Here is a 19,265-nt window from a genome sequence, read left to right as displayed (position 1 = left end):
GACACAGATATAATCTAATTCTGTATAAATAGCACTATAGCTATATAAATAGCACTTTGATGTGTATGTAACAAGTGCCTTGTAGGTAATGTAATAGAATGAGTGAATAGACATTTGTGTAGGGAGAAGAGCAGATAAATGACAAGTAGAGATTTGAAGCGGAAGTCCCAAACGAGAAGTGTTGCTAATAAGAGAGACTAGTGAGAAATTATTTAAAAACAGGAATACTGCACACATTTTGAAACTGAAGCATGATGAATTAAAGGAAACGCTGAAGCCAAGTCTTATTTTACTATTATTCCTTCTTCAAAACACACACAAACATCATTAAATCACAGTTAGCCAAGGAGTTAAACAATGATATTCAAATGCAGCTCTGCTTATTTCTAGAATCATTTATCCTAACACCTCTTTCTCTGAAACATTAAATGTTATAATACACAAAAAAATCAAAATCTTAACTTTCATACATTACTATTATATACATCTAAAAGGAATGCTAGTAATCTCTGCCATTTCCTCTCCACAGAATATTATTAAATATAAAGAAATTTGCAAACACAAGTAATTAATTCTTTTTCCTTTCTTAAAAAAATGAAATTAAAGCACAGAAATGCTTTTAGGAAATCTCTTGTCTTAAGAATGCTTCACAGAACTCTAAGTAAGATTTACACATGGGGACTCTTCAACTTCTGCCCAAATTATTTAATTGTATCTCAGGGGCTTGGTGTATTAAAAAAAAAAAAAAGTAACAAGGAGGGGTGGAGATGTATCATAAAATTTGTTTTTTAAAGAAATTTCTAGTTCAGAGTAAATGAAGGGAACTGGGAATCAATTACACTTGGGTATGTAATTGGAATAAATAAAAATGCCAGAATGATTGAAACATATATATTCAGGATAGTAGAAGGAGACTGATAATGGGTGACTGCATTTAAATAATATGAATATACAAAAAGAACAACATAAAAAATAGAGACAAAGAGGAAAGGGATAAAAGTGACTAATGCAAATATTTTTAAACATGGAATTGGTGTACAATTACACAAAAGATGTTATTAATGAAAAACTTGGAATTGCCTATGATGAAGAATAAAAAAGTCCACTTGAATTTGCTCAGTTAACATGGAAACAATCTAGAAATGAAAATGTTGGCACTTTTAAATTTACTTTTTAAAGAAAGTATATTTATATCTTGGTCAATGTATTATCAAACTAATGGGCTAGTTCATACAAAATTGAAAATAATCATCCCTTATGTATTTTTTTATGTCTCCAAAAATTTACAATAAGAAATCACTCGCAGTATCTTAAACACACACACACACACACACACACACACACATGTATGTATATATATATATTCATATATATATGCACATGCAGTTTACTTATATGTGTGCTTATTCTATTTATGCATATATATTCTTGGTAAAAAATAGCTTTCTTACATGCTTCTTTTGAAGATTAAATGATATCATACATGTAAAATGATGAGTAAAAGACACATGAATTGTCAAGATGTCTATAAGAAAAAAGTTAAAGAGAAGATTTGAACAATAAATATATAGAAGGACATTTTTAAAGGTATCAGACGTGGTAATAATACTTTATTTGAACTAAATTTTCCTGTGAGATTCTTGAAAACTAAGGACAGAGGAAAATTACAGAGAACCAACTTTCACTGGCTAATCAAAGGAAACATGGCAAACATTTCTCATTAAAACTGTGTAAAGTTACATTATTTTTATTATTATTCAAAAGGATTTGAGCAAGACATTCATCCATAGTACACAGATGAAAATACCCTTGAAACACATATAGTTGGACATTCAGAGCTAGAGTGGGCTGAGGGGATGGAAATAATGTGATACTGCCCCTAAACATTAGAATAACTAAAATGTTTTGAAGAATGAGGGAAGTAGAGTCCTTGATATACTTTGCATGTTGAACAAAGTCCTTTTTTTTTTTTTTAACCAGTTTTTTTAACTCTAGTATTTTATTTTAAAAACAAAATAAAGTTCAGGGGAGTAGGCCAAAGAAGCTATGATATTGAGATTTTTAAAATATATACATATATCATATATATTTGGTCTTCTCCATGGTTTCAGGCCCCCAAAGCCCTTGGAAATTCCTGAGTGTTGAGAGCCGTATTGGTTTCTGCTGTTAAAGTAATGAGATGACTTTTGGAAAAGATGGAAGGATGAGGGCTGGTTACCAATGGATTTTCAGTCCCTCCCCCTGATCTTCAGGGAGGGAAGAGAGTCTAGAGATTGAGTTTAATCCTCAACGGTGATAAGTTAATCAATTATGCCTATGTAATGAAGCTCCCATAAAAACCCCAAGTGTCAAGGTTTGGAGAGCTTTTAGGTTGGTGAACTCGTGCAGGTTTAGGGGAGAGTATAGTGCTTAGAGAAGCATGGAAGTTCAGCGCCCTTTCCCTATACCTTGCCTTATGCATCTCTTCTATCTAGTTATATCCTTTCATAATAAACCAATATTCTAATGGGTAAATGAGTTTCCTAAGTTCTGTGAGCCACTCTAGCAAACTGAACCCACAGAGGGAGTCAAGGAAACCTCCAATCCATAGTTGGTATGTCAAAAGAAGCACAGGTCACAACGTGGGCTTGTGACTGGCATCTGAAGTAGGGTGGAGGCAGTCTTGTAAGACTGAGTTTTTGGTCAGTAGGATCTGATGCTATTTCCAGGTATATAGTGTCAGAATTGAGTTGAATTGTAGGACGTTCAGCTGGTTTTCAGAACACTAGTTGGTGGAGTGAAGGGAAAACTTCCCCTTACGCACTGGAAATTTGGATTTCAGAATGCCCTAAGAGAAGCACAATGCTAAAGTTTGCAGAGCACATTGAGTATAGCAGCCAAAGAGAAAAGCAGGGAGATTCTGCCAGGAAAAAAATCAGAGGCTTTTCTGCTAAGAAACCAGAGTTTTGAGGCAATATGCTGTCATTTATAAAGGATTACAGGTGATAATTCACTAGGGCTCAACATGGTAGCTCCTAGGATAAGAAGTCCATCTGTTCTTTTCCTCTCCATTGACTGTATTTTATGAAGATGCATAGATAGAATAATAATGGAACTCTACAATTTAGCATTGATGTATAATTTGTGGATCTAATGTTTATGTGTTTTCTCTGTGAATTAAATTGCCGCCTTTAAACTTAAAGAGCTCAATAAATGGCAGGAAGAAAAACATGGAAGAGTGAGGCAAATTTTTACTACAATAGATATTTTTAGAGTATAAGATAGACATATTCTAATACAGTATCATGGCAGCAATAATTAAAGTGAAAATTATATGTAAAGATATTCTTTGTATTCCTACCATTTATTGCTAGAATTTCCTTTATAACATTCGGTATATTCATAATTTATTCATCCAATAAATATTTATTGAGTACCATCTCTATGTCCACTACTGTTGTGGACAGTAGAGATATAACAGCAAGTAAAACAGAAAAATTCCTATCTTCACGGGTCTTTCATTGTAAAAAAAGGAAAAAGACAAGACAAACATGTAAAATACATTGAATATTAAATGTGGATAAATACAGGAAGGATGAAGGATAGGAAGAATCAAAATACTTAGAAAAGTCTTACTGCAGTGTCATTTAGGTTAAAAAAATAAAGGAAGTGAGAGAACGAATATGTGGATATTCAGAAAAATAACGTTCTGAGAATAGAAAATAGCAAGTCTAAAGGTCTGTCCACCCTACTATATAAAAAGCTCTATGAGAAGCGGAAATAGTGTGTTTCTTTCCTCTCTCCCTCCATCTGCAATATGTAGCATTATATCTGGTACATATTAACATATTAGGTGTTTAATATGCATTTGTTTAAATAAAAATGTACTAAATAACTCTTTCCATCTTGGTAACTCCTATTTTGATCTCAATTCGAATGTCATACACTTAGGGAGCCTTTACCAATTTTCCTCTTTGTGTAGTTCTTCTGTCATACGTGCTCATAGCTATGCATGTCCTTCCCTCAAAAACATGTATCACAATTAGAATTAATTTGATCTGATGAGTATTTATCAGACTTTACCAGACATCTGATTTTACACTTCATAACATCTTTCCACAGATAACTTAATAGAAACTTCAACCAAACATGTCTAAAAATCAGTGTATTTGCTTGTATTTTTACAAGCAAAACTTGGTCTATTCCCAGGATTTCTCGTCTCATTGAATAGCAGTATTATCCATCTCGTCATTCCAGGCAGAAACATAGGAATAATTACTAAGATTATTTTTCTTCCCATGTCTTCTCTATATTACTTTCAAAACTTATCTTGAATTATCTACAGTAAATGACAGACCACATATAGGAGGGTGGTCCCATAAGATTATAATCGATCTGAAAAATTCCTATGTCCTAGTGACATGGCAGATTTCATACTGTCATAGCGCAATGCATTACTCATGTGTTTGTGGTAATGCTGCTGTAAACAAACCTACTGTGCTGCCAGTCATATAAAAGCACAACACATAAACGTGTTCAGTACATAATACTCGATAATAATAATATGTTACTGGTTTATGTATTTACTATACTATGCTTGTAATTGTTATTTTACAGAGTACTCTTTCTACTTAATGAAAAAAAGTTTGTTTAAACAATATGCTTCGTTACTCAGGCAGCAAGCAGCCTCATATACCTTCTTTTTACCACATCTCTTGATTGCTCATTTTCTCTTGTGTTTGATTTAATCCCGTTATTTTGTGCAGTGTAGACCTGTAGCCTAAGAGCAATAGGCTATACCATATAGTCTAGGTGTGTACCAGACAGACTACACCATCTAGGTTTGTGTAAGTACACTCTATGATGTTCACACAAGGATGAAATTGCCTAACAATGCATTTCTCAGAACACATTCCTGTCATTAAGTGATGTATAACTGTATTTCTCTCTATCTACACTTCTTGCCTGAAATGCTAAATAGTCTATAAACCAGTCAATCTCTTTTCACTTTCTGCCAACATATTTTATAAATCATAAAAAGTGATATTTGCTATTAAATATTTTACCATAATTTCTCTGCTTAAAACACACCAATGATTTTCCATTGTTCTTAACATAAAGGCAAAATTCCTTAATGTGATAAATACGCTTTGCAGAGAGTGGGTTCCACCTTATATTTTAACTTCATTCCATAGCCCACACTCTGTCTGAATTTTACCTTTCACCAAGTTGGTCTCCTTTCATGTGCATTGATCTCTACTCTGTCTCTGGGCATTTGTACATGCATTTTTAAGTGCATAAAATGTTCTTTCACCTTCTTCACTATGGTAGATGTTTACATCGTGGTCACCCATAAACTCTACAGCCGGATTCACATCCTTTTGTAGCCTCTTCTCACACTGGATCTGAATTACTGATGTAACTTGCTTTGACTAATGGAACATTATCGAGGTAAGGCCTAATAAGTTTTTGCATATTAGAGTTTGTCATCTTAGAACACTCTCTGGGGAAGATATGCTCCATTCTATAAAGATGTTTGGGTTAGATTATTGAGGTTTGTTTTTTTTTTTTCCCAAAGAGTTTAGAGCACAGTATATTTTCAAGGGTAACAAGAGCAGTCTTATTGCTTTCTTTTTTTTTTTAATTTTATTTTATTATAAGTTTCAAGTATACAGTACTTTGGTTAGACATTTATATATTTTATGAAATAATCCCCTGATTGCTCTTTCTTTCCTCTGGCTCTACACCTAGCCATTACATTAATGCTGACTGCATTCCTTATGCAGTGCTCCCCATCTCCATTACCATCTATCAACTATTAATTTGTACTTCTTTAACTCTTCACCCCATTCTCCCAGGCACCCAATCCCCCTCACCTATGCCCATCATCAGACTGTACTTTATATTTGTGAGTCTGTTGTTGGTTAGTTTGTTCTTTTTTTCCTTAGATTCTTCATATAAGTGAAATTATATGATATTTATCTTTGTCTCACTTTTTGAGTTTTAAGATGAGAGAGAGAGAGATTACACGAAGAAACACCAATACACCTGACTTTTGAGTGAAGGCATCTTAGATCATTTACACCAATAGGTGCCAAATAAATGCAGTTGATTGTCTCCAATAAATACCAGCTAGAACAAACAAACTCCACAGCCATGATTCTTGACCTGTAGAATCTCACAAAAATTAAATTATTATTCTCAGCTACTACATTTTTTTTTCTGGCTAGGAGTTGGAGGGAGATGTATCCTTATTATAAAGCAATAATATTTATTTAGTTAACTTATACTTGTCTTTCATAACTAAACTTAATCAATGAAGCCTTCCCTGAGTTACAAGACAGTTAAATAATAATAATAATACTCAGTACAAATTCAGCATTTACTCTATACATAGCATTATTTTAAGTACTCTCCACACATTACCTTATTTAATTTTTGAAAGAGTAGCAGATACCAACATCAAAACAGTGGCAGGTACTAACATCAACCCCATTTTACAGATAAACAAATGAAACAAAAAGCTAAGTATTTACTCTCTATTATCTCCTGCTTATAGTCCCCATTGTTACAAGAAATTTCTCACTATTAGAGTATTTATAACAATTGTAATTATACATGTAATTTTATCATTATTCAATTAATATACTGAAAGATCAAAGAAGACAAGTCCATGACTATATTTTCTTTTCATTTTATCCCAGGTTCTATCTGTGCTGGGTTTATAAAATGGTTTTCAATTAATGATTGAGTTAATGATTAGATAGTCCACTCTCAGGCACGGTCACCCAGAAAGTGTATTCCTGACATCTACTTAATCTCTAAGATGTTTTAAAAGATGATATAATTTATGTGACAGTGTGAATTGTCTTTATGGCAATATGAAAGGATAAAAAAAAATCCTAAAGTATCTCCTATTGAAAAATATTGAGAATTATTAATTAAAATATAACAAATATCTTTTTAATTGTGCAGTGAAGCTCATCAAAAGAAAGAAGAAATAAAATTCTTTTAAAAAAGGAAAGAAAAGAACATAAAAGAAAAAAATGTATCCAGAGATAAGCTGAAACAGGTACTGTAGCTGCCCTGGGAGCATTTCATCATCTTTTTTAACTCCTTTATCGAGTGATAATTGACATACAAAGAATTACAAATATTTAATGTGTACAAATTGATGAGTTCGGACACATGCAAACATACATGATAGCATCAAAATAATAGACATATTCAACTCCATCAACAAATGAATGGAATTGGTAGTATATGCACGCAGTAAAATAGTATTCAGCATTTTACTATATTGACAAACAAAATTCTTGGTTATAGTTCTTACAAGGGTATCAAGAAATAAACTTATAGAAATGCACAAAGTTTGGAATGAAACCAACACTTTGTATGAAAATAAGGCTCATGAACTTTTGTGAAGGTATGTACTAGAGATATCTACCTGACAGCTGAGAGACACAAGAAAATTTGACTATCTCAGCCTGCCTCAATCAGGCTCTCATTCAGAAAAAAATGTATATATGTGGAAATCTGAAACTGCATGCCTGCTCTTATCTATAGTTTTAATTTACACTCTCCAATATGAAAAACTCCATACTAATAAATGTCCATGTAGCAGTAGTAGTAGTAGTAGTAGTAGTAGGAGGAGGAGGAGGAGGAGGAGGGGGAGGAGCAGGAGTAGGAGTAGGAATAGTAATAGTAGAAGTACTAATAGTAGTAGTAGTAGTAGTATTGCATGAGCAATTGTCCTCTGGAATAACATGTGTCCAGTGAAGACCAACTAGCATTCCCATGAATGATGTCACTCCAAATGTACACTTACAATAAAACATGTAAAAAGATACACAGTGCTTCATTGGAAGCAATCATAACAGAATTAGACCTAGAATAATTTAAAATATTTTGCAATAATACAAGACATTTGTTCAGTAATTCAAAAAGAAATTCAAAAAGGTAATAAAAGTGAAGCACTGTGTAAGTGAGAATTGTCAGATTTGAAAAAGCAAACAAATAAAATTCTACAAATAAAAGATATCCTCATTAGAAACAAGAAGCTCATTACATGGTTCCAAAGGCAGGTTAGATACTGCTGAAAGAGAATTACTGAACTAAAAGACAGATATGAAGAAACTAACAAGGATGAAGCACCTTGAGAAGAAGAAATAGAGACTATAATTTAAAAGAATTAATATAAGCAGTCCCCCCTTATCTCCCGGAGATATGTTCCAAGACACTCAGTGGATGCCTGGAACTGCAGGTAATACTGAACCTTGTATAAACTATGTTTTTTTTTTTTCTATACATATGGACCTATGATAAAATTTAGTTTATAAATTAGGCCAAGTAAGAGATTAACAACAATAAATAATAATAAAATAGAACAATTACAGCAATGTACTATAATAAAGGTTATGTAAATTGCTTCCAGGCCATTATTAAGTGAAATAAGGGTTACTTGAACACAAGCACTGACATACCTCGACAGTCAATCTGATAACCTAGCCAGCTACTAATTGACTAATGGGCAGGTAGTGTATATGGTATGGATACACTGAACAAAGGGATAATTAATGTCCCCAGCAGATGGAGCGGGATGGCGCAAGATTTTATGATGCTACTCAGAATGGTAAACAATTTAAAATGAATGAATTGTTTATTTCTGAAAATTTCCGTTTAATATTTTCAGACTGTGGTTGATGGTGGGTAACTGAAACCACAGAAAGCAAAACTACTGATAAGATGGAAGTACTATATAAAGGATAAATTCTAAATCTATTCAGAATTACAAGAGAGAACAGGAAAAATTGTAGAGAAGCAATATTTTAGGAGATAATGGCTGAGAATTTTTATAATTAAAGAATGGCGTGTATCTCCTAATTCAGGAAATACCGAAAATTTAAGCAGAATAAATAAGTCCATATGTTGGCATATCATAGTTAAGAATCATGAGACACAAATATGATATCAAAAGCCTTAGAGGAAAAAAGATAGACTACCTACAAAGAAGATAATGTGCCTGCCAAGTAGTTTTTCTGGACTCTAGGAAATAGCATAATACTATCCTCCCAACATAATCAGAGAAAATAACTCTTAGATCATAATTGTGTAATTAATCCATCATACAAAAAAACATTAAAATAAAGATATATTCAGATAAAAATAATTTTTATTTCTCATAGTCTTTCATGGACACATTTTAAGAGATTCTTTGAGGAAACAAAGAAACAAAAAGAGAAACCATAAGATCTGAGATAGAAGAATGATGGGCAGAGACAGTGATAGACAAATAGGTAAATCTAATCAAAAACTGATGTTACAAATATTATAAAAATATTCTTCACATCCTTAGGTTGGGAAAATGAAATTGAATAAATACTCAATTTTTAAAAACAAAAATAAAGTAAAACCATATAGACTAATCAAGGATAATAAAGCACAGAACATGAAAACAATCTAAACTGAACTCTCTGGTTAAGAGCCAGATATAATCATATTGATTAAAAATATATCTACAGTTCATAGTGTATATTCGAAAATGAAGACTTAGACATTAAAAAAAAAAAAATAGACCCTAAAAAGTGTGATGAGGCCTTAATGACTTAAAAGAGTACCTTTCAATATTTTCAAATTAGCTCTAGCTGCAGAAACAAGTTACTTCATATCCGTGATGACCTTAATTAATCCTTACACTATGATCTGTATTTGAAGCCTCATCTTTAAAAGTATATATTTTGTTTTCGTGTTTGTCTTCATATAAAATAATGTGTTTCCCCAGATTCTTTCTTGCTTTATTTTCTTTACCACCTGAAATATTGTTTTATTTATTTGTTTACTATTTATCTCACTCCAGTAGAATGGAAACTCTAAGACATCAGAAGTTTTTTGGGGGGTTAATTTATTGCAATATCTCTGGCATCCAGAAGAGTGCCTTGCAGAAATTAGGTATTCAACAAATTTACATTAATGCGATTGTTGGCTAATCTGCAAACCTGGTCACCAGTAATAAATCATTTCTAGGTGATAAAATGCTTATTATGCAAATTTATGTATACTCAATCTTCAGAGCACAACTAATTTCTGAATGAAGCATTATCTGCATTATGGCATTTAAATAGACATTCATAAAGAAATGATGGAAGGAAATGAATACAGTCTGCCTTTAGTTTATATATTCCCATTACTCTGTACTAATTATTTGTACAAATACTATTCTGAACTCTTTCCTAATAAGGTATTTCTAAAAAGAAAGAAAAATTTGTTACAAAAAGAGGAAGCCAGTTTCTTCAGATATGAGAAATACATTACACATTGTTGTAGCCCTTTTAATTTTAATTCCTTTTGATTTTAATAAGTATTACATTGCAAGAGTGTTGCAATTTGCAGATATTACTCTGGCAGTTAAAAATCTAGACAATCTTAGATATTTTAGGCAACTCTAATAAAACAAACACAGACAATAAATATGACTCTGACAAAACCTCTCCATGATTCTAGCTCTGCTTTTTGCATTCAATTCATTTTGTTCACAGTCCGGCAATGCTTAGTATCTCATTTATACTCTTTATATATTCAATTCCTGTGCTAGAATAACTTATAAAGATTAAAATCCAAATGTAATGTATTTTAGAAAGTGTTCATAACCAGGAGCCCATATCTGCATAAATTAAAGCTCAAAACCCATGTCATACACATTTTAAATGTAACCTATTTTTTTCAGCAAAATTAAACCCAACTCAATGAATAAATTATGTTTGATTTTGTAATTTTGACCTATAGATTTTCTTACTCATTTTCTGGTTTATTATCTTTTTCTATTATTGACAAAAAGAAGATTATGATGTGTGTTCAATGTCTCTTTGACCAACTGTCTCATTTGAACACATTGTCAAGGGAATATTTAAAACCGTAGTAGTGGGCGGTCTACATCTGCTGTTTGGTCCTGACTAGTTTTCATCCCTTTATTCCAAGAAACGGCCACTTGGTTTTCTGTTGTGGACCCTGCCTCTACTTTGAGTTTTCACAGTTCAAGACGAGTTGAGTCCCACCGCCTGGGTGCAGGGGTTGGCACGTGACCCAAGGCTAGCCAGTTAGAGAACTGACATCTCTATAAACTACTGTGGTTGCTTCAAAGGTTAGTACTGGATTTGAGACGTGCCAATGAAAGTCATCTACCAACTTTTGCTAGAAATATTTGAAAAGAGAAGTTTTATTTCCACTCAAATTATTAGTCGAATACAAAGTAAGCCTGTTGCTGTTGGTGGCTGTTTGCAAAATTCTATCTGAGAATGAATGTAACAAAAATGAAAATAGAATAAGAGATGGAGAAATGCTCTTATCTGTAGCTTCCCTCTCCACTCTGGTCCACTGTTTTCATTTCTATTCCTCTAACATACAAGACATGGTCCCTCTTCGGGGCCTCAGGGTCTCTGCACTTGTCTGACCTCTGTCTATAATGTTATTTATTTCATAAGATATTCATATGGCTATTCTATCACTTCTTTCATGTCTTTATTTATACACGAACTTATCAGTAAGGTTTCCTGGCTGTTACTTAGGTTGTCATGTACATACCCACTTTCCCTGCTTTATTTTCTCCATTGCACTTATTCTTAGATAATAAACCATGTTATTTTTAAAAATTTATCCTGTTAATGGTCTGATTCATGCAGTAAACTGAAATCTACTTGAAGAAAAAAATACGTCTATCTTTAATAAGACAAATAAAACACTTAAGTAATGTTTAAAAGGAAACAGATTATACAACTTGCAAAAAAGTAAATTGGTTATGCCTTATTCATAAGGGTTTTGCAAATTAGGGTCATAGATATATAAAGCCCAGCATAGAATGTGCTAAAGAAACAAAATGTGCTAAAAAAAAGAGGTATATAGTTAAGAGTAAATATGAATATATAATATACTGTACTTGAGAAGCTTTTATGTCCTTTTTTAGAGGGCTTATTGTGTAAGAAAGGGGCTGACTTAGGTTAATAAGTGTACACACACACAAAAAAGAAGAAATTATAAGCCATTTAAATGACTACATGAGTATGCCATTTCCGTGCCTCTTTTAGGACAAGGGGCAGGATTTTTTGGTACTACCACTGTAAAATTATCTATGAGCTAGTCACTCAAGTAGCATGACTCAAAGTCATGCATTCTTTATGTTAGCAGTATTTAAAGCCTCGGGAAATTTCAGGACGAGCTTATGCAACAGAATCTTGACCATAGTCTCAATAAAATTATGCCACAAGCTGTTGAAGAGTAAGGACTAATTTAATTCCAAATTTACACTATGATGATATTTAACAATTTTCAATGAGTCAATGAATGATTAAATAAGCCAATACTTAAAAATATAATTTTGAATACTCTCATGGTTTAACCTTTATATGAAAATGAATTGTAAAATCTATTAAAAATAAAGCCAAACTAATGACATTTTTGAGAGTAAGGTTTTTTGATGTCTTCGTGTATTTTCAGAGATGTTGAGATTCTTTTCTGGTCATCTTTAAAGTCATTTTTTAAAAATAGAAATGTTACATTCTAACATAAAGTATTTATTTTAAATAAGTTCTCATCTTTCTATAATAAGAAGGCATTGCATGTCTCTATATACTAAAGTATTGAACACCTTGAAAAATAAAGAACTGTAATTTCAGTAGGTCTCATATCTTAAAATGCATATTTTTATTCTCTTTAAATAGTTTTTCTTGGTTCTAAAATCATAATTTGATAAGTTTTGCAAACTAGCTCATCTAACTCTTAAATCCACTTGGTTTTTCAAATACAGTCTAAAATATGCTATTCAAGAAGAATATTTTCAGAACAAGAATAAAGAACTTAAGCCTATAAAGAGAATGCATTGACAATCATTCAAACTTTTGTTTGATTCAATTTGTTTTGTTTTCTTTTTAATAATAACTTACATATTGAACATAATTCCACCAGGATTTTCTATAATATTCCTACTTTGAGGATTTCCAATGAATTTACTTATCTTTGAGAATGAATTCTAAATCAATTGACTGTATAGAGAGTCAATACACAAATATGCACAGATACCAAAGCATAGTTTACTACGATGCTTCTCAAACTGAATGTGCACATGAATTACCTGGGAATCTTGTTAAATGCAGATTCTAGTTTAGTAGGTCTGAGCCTGGGCCTGGATTCTGCATCTCTAAAAAGACACCAGGTAATATCCATACTGTGGCTCTGTAGACCACATTGAGCAACAGGTTAGTTGGCTGAGTACAAGTCCCAGTATATTTTCACCTCTAATGTATTTATGTGATTTCTCAACACTTTTCTTTATAGTATTCCAAAAGAAAAAGCTTAAGATTTATGTTTGCAAATCTTATTACTGTTCTTCCATTATTAATATTTTTCTTATGAAAATATTATTAGGATTTTTTAACTGGAAACCCTAAACTTTCATCCAACCATGTCCAAATATGCTTCTAAAAAATTCCACTTGTTAAACCTTTATCTCTAGAATCAATGCTTTCTAACTTTTCCCTTAATAATTTTTGAATACTTTTTCTATTCTTTTTCAAGTTCTGCAGTTTCATTGGATTATCAGATGCTATCTCCCATGTTATTTGTCATTTTTTGGTTTATCCTTAATTCTTTTTATTTTTTCCTGATTCTAGGAGAATTAGAGAAATGTGACTATTGAATTCTTCGTTATTCTGAATTTAGTAATTTGTATTTTATTCCTGTTCTCTTATTTTCTTCTTCCTAACTACCCTAGTAAGGGGACTAGTATTGAATCATTTTTTATAGATTTTAATTTTTTAATTGAATGTTTTAAATAGATTTCAATAAATTTTAATTTTTAATTTTCATAAATTTAAGATAAAACCAAGAAAGCAAATGCATTTCTCTCTATGTATTTTTAATATATTATTCAATCATTTGTATGCATTCATCAACTTATTTATTTATTCAATCATTCATGAGATAGCCCATACTCTTTAACAGCTTATAGAATAACTGATTCACAGGGAGAATATCTTGAAATCCTGGGGATCCTGGCTAATAGCCTCATTCATTTAACTTTTCTTGTTGAAGCTGCTGCCTCTGTCTTCTGTTTGTTGCAATTCCTGACTCTTGAGGGACACCTAATTTTCTAACCTCTGGTTGGTAAAGCTTTCCATTAAAAGAGAATGCCATTGGTGGTTCTTCTGTTTGAAGAGCAGTTCCACAGCTGTTACTTTCACATTGACATTAAGGTCAATGTACTAGAGAAAACCTGACAGTGAATAGTTATGAGGAGCTAGTGAAGTGTTATAGAACTTGTTCTCTGACTACCTAGCTAGAGGTTTGAACAGTTCAACCCTTTAATTCTGCCTTATTGCTATTATATCTCAACATTCCTCAATATTCTATCAAGTAGATGACACCCTATTTGGTTTCCATTTGGACCAGAAAAAAAATTTGTCATAATCATGAGAATCCAGGAACAGGGCTGGGAAACCTGAGTGCATTTTTCCATCTTCCTATGAAGTCCTATACTAGAGTGCAATATATCTTGTGAAGACTCAATTGTTATGGACATGAGTTCTGTGAAAACAAAGCCTAAGAACCACAGAACATACTTTTAATGTGTCAAGGATTGCAAAAGGAATATATAGTAATTAATTCAGCAAAAAAAAAAAAAAAAAAGTATTTTGAGTTACTAAAATACCACCTCTTGGAGTTTATGATCAGATATGGGTCTTATGACAAATCGACTTTTGATTAATACATCAATATCTAATCCATGACAATAAGAAAAGGATAACTGAAACACATAAGTACAATATGTAAATATGTAGTTAAACCAAATTTTAAAAATTATTAATGATATCACTTATATGTAGGATATAAACCTAAAAGCAACAAATAAGCAGGACAAACAAACAGAGACTCATGGCATGGACTATAGACTAGTGGTTACCAGAAAACTATAGAATAGAAGTTAGTAGTGAGGTGAGGGAGGAATGGGGAGGTAGACGGGGTAAAGACTATCAAATATAAGGGATAGCGGGAGGATGAAGTGGGTAAAGGGGATCAAATATATGGTAGCTAAAGAAAACTGGACTTTGGGTGGTAAACACACAATAGAATATACAGATGTCAAATGATAATATACACCTGAAAATTATATAATTGTATTAACCAATGTTACCCCAATAAACTTAATTTTAAAAAAACAAATAAATAAAAAATAAATTTGCTAAAGGAAAATGTAGAAAAAAAATTTTCTCAAACATGTGGGAAGCTACTTGAGTATATCAGATAACAAAGTCATTGCCTAATTACTTTCAATTTTATTGAATATACAAAAAGTTTTGAAATGCTGTAATGGTATAAAAACTTCTAAAGACTACAATAATATTTTTTAATAACGAGAATATAAAATCTTAAATATTTATTCATTTGTTAGCAACGACCTCTGTGGTATGAATTATTTGGTTTTCTTTCTGCCTTCATATAAGTTTTGTTTTAATAAATATAAACATATGTTATAGGTAAGTGTTCAAATGTTTCTATGACTTTGTGTTCTCATATGTTTTCTGTGGGTAAAGTACTATTTGTGTTTAAAGAAAGGGAAGAGCTATATTCTTATATTTAAATTCTGTTATCTCTCAATCTGTGCTTCTTTCAACTTGGTGCAAAAGAACTAGAGAAAAAGTTTATAAGAAATATTCAAATTTCATTTCATTTAAATCTACTTCTCAAAAACTACTTATATTTAAATGAATTATTACAGTTTCTTCCTAATGTAACTTTTCATTCTAAACAGAGATAAAGAAAATTATTATTTATTGAGCTGCTAGGAAACTTGAATTTTTCTGAATTCTATATATGCTTCTTAGAAAGTGGAACAGACTGTATGCTGTAAGTGTTAAGGTGAGACCTGACCACATTTTGTCAGAGGTCATGGGAAATTTAAAAGACAAGGGGCCATAACCTTTACAGAAAATTACAGAATTATTTTTACAACCCACCCCAATATTAGCATAAGTTCCTTCATAGAGGAAAAAAATTTAAAAACACACCACTACATTAATTCAACTGTGGCACCTCTAGCAACTTAAGCATGTAGTAGATAATACAAGTATAATGGTCAAGTATAATGGTCATAGCTATTATTTTATTAAACCTGTATCTTTCAAAATTCATACCGAATATTTGATCATTAAAAGCTAACTTTGTGATATTCCTAGAAAAAGGACAAGTTAAAAAATAAAATATAGTTCCAAAGCAATCTTGTTCAGAGAATATATATAGAAAATTCAGGTTAGAGGTTATCAAACTAGACCTGCAAGCCAAATCTAGATCACTGCTTATTTTTTGTTATTATTGTTATTGTTTGGTTTTAACTTGAGATAAAATTTGCATAACATAAAATCAACCATTTTAAAGGGTCTGATTCAGTGGTATTTAACACATTCACAGTGTTGTATAACAATTATTGAGTCCAAAACGTTTTCATTATTCCCCGTAGAAACTATACCCATTAAATAATCACTCCCTTTTTGTAGCACTTTCCCTCCTCCAAAACAGTCAGCGTTCTGTCTTATATGGATTTTATTCTTCGTGGATATTTCATATACAATGAATGGTATACTATGTAAAATTTATGCCTGGCTTATTTCACTTATGTTTTTGAGATTCATCGGTTTTCCTTTATGACTGAATAATATTCCATTGTGTATATATACCAGAATTTGTATGCTCATTTGTCCATTAATGGGCATTTAGACTCTAGTTATTTGAGTCTTCTCTCTGTTATTTTAGTCTATATATTAAAGTTTGTCAATTTTATAGATCTTCTTAAAGGAAAAATTTGGGGATTTGTTCATTTTCTCTATTATTTTTCTATTTTCTTTATGTCTATCTTTGCTCTAATCTTTATTCTATCTTCTGTCTTTGGGTTTAGTTTATTCTTTTTTTTTTCTAGTTCCTTAAGGAGTCAAGTCAAGCTATTTGAGATCTTTCTTCATTTTTGATATAAGCATGTTAAGCTATAAATTTCTCTCAAACCACTGCTTTTACTTCATTTCATAAATTTTAGTTTGTTATGTTTTTATTTTCAATTATCTGTAAGTATTTTCTAATTTCCTTGGTGATTTATCATTTGACCCATTGATTATTTAAGAAGGTGCTGTTTAGTTTCTACATATTTGTAAATCGTCCAGTTTTTATTCTTTTATTAATTTCTAGTTACTACATTGTATTTGTAGAAATAAACTTTGAAATATTTCTCTTTTTACCTTTATTGAAACAGGTTTTACTTAATATACGTCTATCCAGGAGAATGGAACATGTACCCTTGAGAAAAATATTCTGTTGTTGCTGAGTGACATGCTCACTCCTTCTGGGATTCCCACTAGCTTATTGTGGTATGCTTCATGGTATATACCACAGTTATCCTAGCTCTTCATTTTTCTTTATTCTTTTATCCTCTGTTCCTCAGACTGGATACCTTCAATTGACCTGTCTTCAAGTTTGCTGATATTTTTCTTTTGTCTGCCAAAATCTGCTATTGAAATTCTATAATGAATTTTTCATTATAATTATTATACTCTGGTTCCAGAATTTCTGTTGTGTTACTCTTTGCAATATTTATCCTTTTGTTGATATTTTCTATTTGTTTAAATATCGTCCTACTGATTTTCTTAGCTATTTGCACATGGCTTCCTGTAGCTCTTTAAATATGCTTAAGACAATTGATTTTAAGCTTTTGTTCAGTAAGTCCAATGTCTGTTTCCTCAAGGACTGTTTTTGTTAATTTCTCCTGTGAATAGGCAATTGTTTCTTGTTTATTTTCACTTTACAATTTTTCTTGCAAACTGGACATTTTGAATATTAAAATGTGGTAACTCTGAAAATTGTATTATTTTTCCTCTTCAGGGTTTATTTTTATTTCCTTGTGGTAGTTCGTTTAGTTTTCTAACCTATATTCATAAAGTCTGTATTCTTTGCTATGTGTGGTCTCTGGATTTACTGTTTCTTTAGCTTGTGATCAACTAGTATTTTTACATAAATTTCTTTGAAGAGCTAAAGCCAAAATATTTTTAAAAACTAAAAGAAAAGAGAAGAAAAACTATCCTGATGTTAGCAGATTTGCTCTATGTTGGAGCATTACTTCCATGCTAATCCAGACCATTTACAACTCTGCCTAATTCTTCACATTCTGCTGCCCTGAGCCTAGGGATTAATTAGCTGGAGGTGAAAGTTTAGGATCTTCCCACGTTTTTTCTGAGCATGTGTTCTGCTCTGGACTTGAATGTGGCTTTCCAAATCTCCTGTTATATGCAGGTGCTTTTCAATTCTCTAATTTCCCAAAGAAACCCTCTCATCAGCTCTTCCTCTCAGGCTTCTGCATATCCATTAGCCTCAACTGTAACCTTCCGCTGGTGACAATGGGTTGTTTGTTTATTTTACAATGTTTCCAAAACTGTCCTCTGCAGAGTTGATTTTCTGTACTGAGAGAATTCATTTAGGTGAAACAAACACTTGTGTCATGCCTTCAAGTAGCCTCACACAGGACGACCACAGTTCATTGAAAATGATGTCTATTTTGCTCCCACCATAACCTATGGTCTGAATCCCACACTCAAAAGACAGGCTGTTGTCTTCAAGACTGCTGCAGAGCCAGGGAGGTGGGTGGGTTATGGGAAAGTGAAAATGTTCCAAAGATTTCCTGTCATTTTTAAATTGACCTTTTTTGTGATCCAGCATTCAGCTGGTTGTTGCAAGCTTTGAGTATTTTCCAGCATTCTTCCAAAGGTGATTCTGACAGGTTTTGCTTGATTCATTGGTATGTCTGTGAAGGGACAAGCCCTTGGAACTATCTAGTCTGCTGTTTTTGCTGATGTCATACCTCACTGAATATTTTTATAGATAGATTTTTATTGGGACATAGCTACACTCTTTTTTAAACATAGTCTGTAGCTGCTTTTGAGCAGCTACAGTGGCAGTGTTGAGTATTTGCAATATTGTATGAACTGCAAGCTTCAAATATTTACTATCTGGCCCTTAATGCAAAATGTTTGATCACCTCTGCTCTAGGGTACAGGAGACCAGAGGTGTACAACCTCTATCACAGCAGCAGGAGTTGAATAGATAAAAAGGCTACAAAGTTTTGGGAACTGATAATAAAAAGAATCAGCCAGAGAAAAACTAACTCTGTTTAATGTTGTGTAAAACATTTTCCACCTGGCAAGTGGGATTATAGTGGATTACTTTATCTTGGTGCTGTCATGCTATACAATGTAGAACCCCAT

The sequence above is a fragment of the Rousettus aegyptiacus genome, unplaced genomic scaffold, assembly GCF_014176215.1.
Source record: "Rousettus aegyptiacus isolate mRouAeg1 unplaced genomic scaffold, mRouAeg1.p scaffold_m13_p_6, whole genome shotgun sequence".
Lineage (NCBI taxonomy): Eukaryota > Metazoa > Chordata > Mammalia > Chiroptera > Pteropodidae > Rousettus > Rousettus aegyptiacus.
The sequence above is the reverse complement of the archived record's forward strand: the minus strand, read 5'-3'. Positions refer to the sequence as shown.